The sequence below is a fragment of the Microtus ochrogaster genome, chromosome 7 (genome assembly GCF_000317375.1).
Source record: "Microtus ochrogaster isolate Prairie Vole_2 chromosome 7, MicOch1.0, whole genome shotgun sequence".
Lineage (NCBI taxonomy): Eukaryota > Metazoa > Chordata > Mammalia > Rodentia > Cricetidae > Microtus > Microtus ochrogaster.
In genome coordinates, this window is record NC_022014.1 from 19,079,271 (window position 1) to 19,088,252 (window position 8,982).

General features: G+C 45.6%; 1 pseudogene; it reads right to left on the minus strand.

Moving 5' to 3' along the window:
• Positions 1-4,061: 4,061 nt before the first annotated feature.
• Positions 4,062-4,616, minus strand: LOC101980692 (annotated as a pseudogene).
• Positions 4,617-8,982: the final 4,366 nt, after the last annotated feature.

Sequence of the window (8,982 nt, forward strand, 5' to 3'; positions counted from 1 at the left end):
TCCTCCTCCTCCTCCTCCTCCTCTTCTTCTTCTTCTTCTTTTTATGATAGGGTTTCTCCATGTAGCTTTGGCTGTCCTGGAACTTGCTCTGTAGACCAGTGTAGACCAGTCTGTCCTCCAACTCACAGAGATCCACCTGCCTCTGCCTCCTGCTTGCTGGAATTAAAGGCATGTGCCACCATCACCAAGCATGAGAAGCCATTTTTCTTTATTTCTTTCTTTTTTTTGTTTTGTTTTGTTTTTTGTTTTTTCAAGACAGGGTTTCTCTGTAGCTTTTTGGAGCCTGTCCTGGAACTAGCTCTTATAGACCAGGCTGTCCTCGAGCTCACAGAGATCTACCTCCTCTGCCTCCCGATTAAAGGTGTGCGCTACCACTACCCAATGGAGAAGCCATTTTCCTAAGAAGTCTTTGTTCCTTCTGTTGGAGAATAGAGTTAATAAGTGAAACATGAGTTCTAGGTGTGCTATGTGTATGCATGTGTGTGTGTATCTCCATATATGCACATAAATTTGCAATTATTTCTGTATCAACCCGTATTCAGGTATGCATGAACTTATACTGAAAGTTCCGATTTTAATTCACTGGCATTTTTTTTTTTTGTTTTGTTTTGTTTTGTTTTTTTGTTTTTCGAGGCAGGGTTTCTCTGTGGCTTTGGAGCCTGTCCTGGAACTCGCTCTGTAGACCAGGCTGGTCTCGAACTCACAGAGATTCGCCTGCCTCTGCCTCCCGAGTGCTGGGATTAAAGGCGTGCGCCACCATCGCCCGGCTCTCACTGGCATTTTTTGGATGTGATAATGTATTACTACTGTGTTTCCATCTTCGAAATTTATGGTCTTGTGCTTTCATTCTTACCATTGTCCAGGGACATAAGAAACACATTGGCTACTTTAAAAACATCAAAGCAGATTCTAGAAATACTACCTTTTACACTATCTTTTTGCAAATTCAGCAACTAGAACTTCATTTTCCTCAAAAAAAATTTGAGCAGCCAGCTCTGGGAACAAAATTTTTCAGGGCTGGAGAGATGGCTTAGCGTGTAAAACCTTAGGTTGCTCTTTCAAAGGACCTGGGTTTTTGTTTCCAGCACCCACATAGAGGCTCATAACCATCTGTAAGTTCAGTTCCAGGGATCCAGTGCCTTTTTCTGGCCTCTGCCAGCACTACTGCACATACATAGTGCATATACATACTACAGGCAAACACTCATACACATAAAATAAAAATAAGTAAATCTAAAAAAAAACTGAATTCTTTCTTTTTTCCTCCTATTTATTTACCTATTTATTTATTTATTTATTTATTTATTTATTTATTTATTTATTTATTATCAGCTGGATCCTAACATACTTCCTGATAACTGAATTCGGTTGTTTGGCCTCAATCCCTACTTTTCCTTTGCCTGAGAAGCATTCTAAAAGGATTTACCTTCAGGACTGTGCCCCAACCGACTTTCTTGTATTGTTTATCATGCTACTTCTGGTCATGTTGGTACGTACAGAGATTTTTGAAACTTTGAAAACCACGATACTTGCTCATCCTGCTGGTGCTATGGGCCTCCAGTGTCTCCTTTTGTTTCCTTGTATTAGACAGGATCTCAGTGTGCTAGCCTGAAACTAGCTCTGTAGACCAAGTGGTCCTGAATTTACAGAGATCTGCTTGCCTCTTGCCTCCAAGTATTGGGGGTAAAGGGCTACACCACCAAGCATTTTTCAACTTTTATTTTATCGTTACTCTGTGTGTACGTGTGCTTGTGAAGGAAGCAGGGACACGCACATGCTGCGGCATGCGTGTGGAGGTCAGAGGACAATTTTATGGAGTCTTTTCTCTCCCTTTTCCTTACATGGGTTCCAGGGACCAAGATGAGGTCATCAGGAATGTGTGTCAAGCCCGGTTTCCTGCTGAACCTGTTTTCTAAGGAATGGCTTTCTTTTGAAATCTCCTTTTCTCAGTACTTACTCTATCATTAGGCCCCAGCGAGTGCTGTTAATTTAGTTACTCGTGCATTTACCAAATGCCACGACATTTTAGCAAGGAAGACTCTCTTTTTTTCCTAGGACCTTGAAAAATCTGAGAGGAGAGAGATGATCACCAAATGTTAGACAAGTTTTCGTGGCACCCTTTGCAGCAAGTGTTGGTGAAAGAAAGAAACCATAGGGCTAGCAAAGGAACTGAAGGCCTGCCTATTAGTGGTGCCACCTGCAGGGAGATTTCCTCCTGATAGATCAGTCCGCACCATAAAGATGTGTTCAGTTCACTATGAGCACTATAAAACTCTACCATGAATTCTATTGTTTAGGATTCTAATCATGTTGGTTATGCCATTAACTAAAGCAGAGTTCCCTTTCCCCTCCTTAACGGGCAAGTTTTATATCTTAGAAGACTTTGCCTTTTAGTTAAATGTTTGACAAGCAAAAGAAAGAACAGAGTCACAGAAAGAATGAGTCCACGATAAAATTCCACGATAAAAAAATAGAAATAGGGAACTTGTTACATCCTGTGCTCAGTGTTTTGCGATAATTGAAACATTTTCTGGAGAGAGAAGTATGATACGTAATAAAGAGCTGGGAAAGCACTGAGCCATGAAGACCTTCTTTAGAGCCCAGTTACTGGCTCTTGCTTCAAAAACATTTAGAAAGCTGGGGATGTAGCTTACTTACCTAGCAAGCGTAGGGTCTTGGGTTCATTGCACAGCGTTGTATAAAGAGAGCATGGTGGTCGCTATGTAATCCCAGCATCTCAACTATGTGAGGAGCTCAAGACCAGTCTGGCCTCCATTTCAAAAGGAAAACTTTTTTTTTCTTTTCCTTTTTTTTTTTTTTTTTTTTTTTTGGTTTTTCAAGACAGGGTTTCTCTGTAGCTTTGGTGCCTGTCCTGGAACTAGCTCTTGTAGACCAGGCTGGCCTCGAACTCACAGAGATCTGCCCACCTCTGCCTCCCGAGGGCTGGGATTAAAAGCGTGCGCCACCACTGCCCGGCTTTTTTCTTTTTCTTATGATTTATTTATTTTTATTTTATGTGCATTGGTGTTTTGCCTGCATGTATGTCTGTGTGAGGGTCTCAGCTGCCCTGGACTGGAGTTACAGACAGGTGTATACAAGTAACAGGAATCTGAAAAGAAAGAGCAGAGGATGGCGAGTGGAGTGGTGTGTGGAGTGGTGTGTGCGCGCGCCTGTGTGTGTGTGTGTGTGTGTGTGCGTGTGTGCGTGCGTGTGTGCGTGTGTGCGTGCGTGTGTGTGTGTGTGTGTGTGCGTGTGTGTGTGAAGAGACTGTGATGGGTAGTTTTAATTGTCAGATTGACTCAATGGAGAATCACTCGGGTAGAGAGTCTCAGAGAGGGATAGGCTAGCTCAGGTTGGCCTGTGGGCAGCTCAGTGGGCGAGGATCTTGACTATGTGTGAGGATCCAGGCCACCAGGAGCAGTACAGTTCCTGGCCAGGGGTTCATGGACTGTGTGAGGTTAGAGAGAGTGTTGAACGCAAGCAAGTATACAACCCTTTCTCTCTACTTGACTATGGATGCCACGTGACTAGCTATTTCTGTTTTCTATTGTTTTTATTGAGCTATATATTTTTCTCTACACTCCCCTCTCTTCCTCTCCCCTACCCTTTTACCCTCTCCCATGCTCCCCATACTCCCAATTTACTCAGAAGAGCTTCTCTTTTTTGTATCTAGCTGTTTTCAAGTTCCTGGTACCTTGACTTCCCCACAGTAACGGACTGTATGTAACCTGCCATTGTGATCAAAAGTAGATCTTCTCTCCCCTGAATTGCTTTTTGTCAGGGTGTTTTATCAAAGCAAGAGAAATAAAGCTAGAACAAAAAGTAATGAACCATGGAAAGGGAGACAGAGTAACACAAGAAAGTTTCCAGAACTAAACTCACAAGTTTCTGAACCCAGCCTGACTGTCTGGCTCAGTGAGTGAAGAAATGCACATCAAAGATAGAGCCTTCCAGAATTAACAACGAAAATAGCTCGGTGCAGATGTATTTCTACATGTAGATTGACAAAAGGATTTCATGAAACTGTTCAGCCGTTAAACCAGAAGGTAGGATCCAATCAGTTTTTTTTTTCCAGTTCCAAAGTCTTTATTGTTTTAGAAAAGATGATCCATTCTGTGGAATGAAGAGTTGTGCCCAGGGATCCATCAGTAATGCTGAGAACTATCCATCTCTACTCATACACCCAGTCATGAGCACAAGACTTCTTCAGGCTGAAACCATAGACTGATCTCTTTCTCTGTACTTTGCACTGAATCACTGCCATGAATGATGTTCCTGCCAACTTGAATGCAAAAATCCCCTCGAATGGTGCCTGGCTTAGAGTCAGCTGGATTGGTCTCTCCCAGCATCATTTGGCCTGTCTTCACCACATTGAGCCCCTCCCAGACCATGGCCACCAAGGGCCCTGAGTTCATGTACTTCACCAGCCCTGGGAAGAAAGGACGGTCTTTCAGGTCAATGTAGTGCTGCTTCAGGTGTTCCTCAGAAGCCCGAAGGAACTTCATGGCCACCAGGCGGAACCCCTTCTGATCGAAGCGCTTGATGATCTCGCCCACCAGGCCGCACTGCACGCCATCTGGCTTGATGGCAATGAAGGTACGCTCGAGGTTGGCCATGGTTGAAAGTTAGTTGGCTGGACGGCAGGTGTGTGTGATGAGCGATGGGAAGAAAGAGCAGAGGAACCACCAGGCGGGCGCCGGGCAAGGAAGGAGGGGTGCAGGGAGGGCTTTTTTTTTTTTTCGAGACAGGGTTTCTCTGTGGCTTTTAGAGCCTGTCCTGGAACTAGCTCTTGTAGACCAGGCTGGTCTCGAACTCACAGAGATCCGCCTGCCTCTGCCTCCCGAGTGCTGGGATTAAAGGCGTGCGCCACCATCGCCCGGCTTCCAATCAGTTTTAAAGTAATGTAATTTCCAACTTAGGTTTTGGAAGACAAATTATCATGTTAATCAAGTGAGGTGATCAAATAAAGATATTTTGAGACAACTGAGATCTTTAAAAAAATTTTATTATCTTACCCTTTTTCGGAAAGTTACTGGAGGATGCGCTCTATCAAAATGTAAGAGAAAAATCAATACAGAATCCAGAACACAAGGGACTCACACAAGAATGAAATCCCACCATAACACTGAAGAGAAATCCCAAAATAGTTATGCAACTGGCTTCGTATTCAACAGTTAAGATTGTATTAGGAAGGCTTTTCCAAGAAACAGCCGAAAATGTGTATAGCTTGATCAGGCCAAGTGAATATTTACAGTTCTGACAAAGCATTGGAGCAGAAATTAATGCTGAGCACATAGAAAGCTTAATAAACCAAAAAGTGTGACAATAACTGATCCCGGAGGAAAAAAATGAAAGGCTGATAAAGGAAATACAGCTGCTTTGTGCTACATACTCTGTGAATAGTAGTACTGAATCCATAAAAATGTAAATTAAAGTTTTATTTAGCCCACAAGCAAATTGACGTTTGGAGAGGATGCGGGGAAGATGAATGAAGGACTGAACTGGCGAGGGACCAATAACGCGATACCACGGTTAGTGGGAAACAGACCCCTCTGGTCTCGGTAAAGACAGGGGAAGTTTTCCTGCAGTCTTGAACCCCCTTCGGATTGATCTTGGACACTTTATAAGGAAGATCAGGGACGAGAGCGGAGAGATTAATGGCGAGGGTCGGGGGAGTTGGAACGGGGTGGCGGTATTGCTCCCACTTGCTTTGGAGGAATCTGCGGGCAGTGTTATCTCAACCCAGAGGCCCAGGAAGCCGCGTCTTGGAAGCCAGAAGCTCTGGCGTCGCCCAGGGCTCCCAGATGGCCCTGTTTTCGCAAGGAACGCGTGGCCTGGAGAGGCTGATCCGCCTGGGGGCAGAGGGCTCTGCAGCTGTGCAGGAGGTGCTGGCGCCGAGTTCCGGCCGATTAGCCGGGCGGGAGCTCTGAGTTGGGTCCAGGCAAGAGGACAAGGCCCGGCCCTGTTGTCGGAGTGCGGTCGTGGGTCCAGGGCGGGTGGGAGACTTCCACAGGGGCGCTGCCGCCGCGGGAGGGAAGCAGCGGTTCCACCCCCGCTCTCTGAACCGCAACGGCCAGCAAAACTAAGACCCCTCTGCTGTTCGCAACTCAAGACTTCACCTGAAGCCCTCTGCTCTCACACCCACCTCAGCCCATACCTGGATTCCTCTCCCATTTCAGCTTCATCCCCACCCCACCCTAGCCTCACCCCCCCCCATTCCTCCCCACACCCCAGACCTGGATCTTTCTCCTCCACTCCAGCCTCATTCCCCCCACCCCTACCCCCGCCCCAGACCTGGATCCTTCTCTTCCACTCCGGCCTCATTCTCCCGCCACCCCACCCCAGACCTGGATCCCTCTCCCAATCCCAGCCTTATCCAAACCATACTGGCATATCCTGCCCAGGACCTTCCCTGACCCTCCTCCCTTCAGACTTGGATCCTTCTAGCCCCATCCCCTCAGGTCTCGAGCTCTCTCCCCGACCATGGGCCTCTCCCCATCCCATCCTCAAGCCAGACCTGGAATCCTCTTCCACACTTTGGACCTACCCCTAGCCTCGCCTCAGCCTGACTCACCTCAGGGCTGGATCTCTCACCCAGAGCTCAGCCCAGAGAATTGCCCCAGCTGTCTCCCCGCCAGGCCCTTATTCCCGAAAGGGTCTGTTCCGAAATGCCGCCGGCCTGAGGGCAGGTGGCTGAGCTGCACGTACCCTCCGCAACCCCCACTGGACCAGGTCCACCCTTCAGCCCTGCCGCGAGTCTCTGCGGGGTGTGTTAGGATCAAAGCGAGCCTCAGCCGGCTCTCCACCTCAAAGCACCAGGCAGGGCAGAGCTGTCAACCTGGGCAGGAAACCTCCGGGTTTGGGTAGAAAAGAACGGAAGGAGCTAATGGGAGGGTGGTGTTTGGGTAATATCAAGGTGCGTGTACGCTGATTTTTGAGGAACATCTAGAAACTTGGAAATCAACAGAAACAGCCGGAGACGGTCCATATGATTGCACAGGGAAGTTAAAATAAGCGAGAGGGGAGGCAAGGCGGCAGGGAATGCTATCATTTTTACAACCTTAGAGTGCTCCTTGGCTTTCAAAACGAATGTAACCAAAAACTATTTAAAAGAACCGTTAGTCACCTTTGTTTACTCCAAGTCTTAAATTTCCCAGCAAGCTCCCCACTTACTAGCTGTGTGATCTTGGCCAAGTAACTTCATTTAGGAGCCTGGTTTGCTTATCTGTTAAATGAGGGTAGTAACACAGCTGCTTAAGAGCTAATGACAAGGTAGGCAAATTGCTTTGTGCAGCCTGTGATGGGCACAGACTAGCCGTCCAAAGAACCTTATGAATGAAGGTATTCTAAATGAATAAGGCAGTTTGTAGTCAAAAAGCGGCCTCTTGTCCACAATACCTGTGTGTCGAGGAGCTGGAGTGGAGGCGATCCAATTTATTTATTGGGTTTATTGAGCAAACCAAAGTTGTCAAAGAGCGACCCATAATAGAGCTGCTTGTGTGAAGCGTTTGAGGTCTTTTAAAATGTTAATTTGTACCTGGACAGTTCCCAGGTTGTAGAAGCTTAGGGTGAGATGGGGGACAAAAGGGGACAGAGTCTTCCAGCGTGACATTTTATTCATTATTGCGTATTTCACTTTACAAAAAGTGTTTCTCCTACGAAAAATGAATCTCACGTTCCATTAGGCGGAAGTGTCTCTGACAAAACTTAGACTGTCCAGGAGAAAAGCTGAGGTTATTTGCTGTGACTCATCAGCGAGAAATTCAGGTAAAGTATATTTTCACCTTAACATCCTAGCTAAAGCTAAAACGACAATGAACATGCGATCTGAACCAGAGCTTAATTCCAATGCTTTCTTTAGACTCTACTAAATGTTTTCCTTAAACAGGGATAACAAAATCAATACCCTTCATTAAATGATTCACAGTGACGACACTGTCCCCCTGATAACAAATTTGAATGGTTCCCGGAACAATCCTCCAAGATTTACTTATCAACTAAATTTACTTATTTTTGTATGCGTGGGTGATGTGTGTGTGTGGCTCTTCTGAGGTACTCAGAGGACAAGTTTGTGAAGTTAGTTCTTTTCTTCCACTTCTACATAGGTTCCAGGGATCAAATTCAGGTGGCCAGGCTGTGTAGCAAGTGCCTTTACCCACCGAGCTAACCCTTGTGTGTTTATTTTGTCTAAACACCTCCCACACACTCCTAAAGTGGAATATACAATATCTTATTCTTCAATTTGCCTTTTAAAATTTTAACAATGTGTGTAACTCCTCTTATCATTTCATTGTATATGTCCATTCTTTTCATTGTTGTTGCCCTTCTGGATTTTTGGTTTTGGTTGTTGTTTTGTGTTGTGTTGATAGAGTCTGTCTATGGAGCCCAGGCTGGCCTGAAACTCATGATCCTGCTGTCCCAGTCTCCTAAGTGCTGGGATTACAGATGTGCAGCACCGTGTTGAACCTCACTCCCTTTAGCAGTTCTATAGTGTGGCCTGGGGAGAGGGCTTAGTGGAAAAAGTGTTTGTTGCACAAGCATAAGGATCTGAGTTCTAATCTCCAGCACACACATAAAAAAGCTGGGTGTGACATCATGTGCCTCTGTGCTGTAATACTGTAATTCAATTGTTACACACACACATACACACACAAATAGTACACTATTATATATATGTACTATTTAGTTGTTGTTGTTTTTTTGACATCTTATTGATGTTTCTCTTTCTTTTTTTGTTTAGACATGGTTTCTTTGTGTAGCCCTGGCTGTCCTGGAACTTGCTCTATAGACCAGGCTGGCCTCAAAGTCACAGAGATCTGCCTGCCTCTGCCTCCAGAGTGCTAGGATTAACAGTATGCAGCACCACTGCCCAGCTTCTTCTTCTTCTTTTTTTTTTTTTTTGGTTTTTTGAGACAGGGTTTCTCTGTAGCTTTGGTGCCTGTCCTGGAACTAGCTCTTGTAGACCAGGCTGGCCTCGAACTC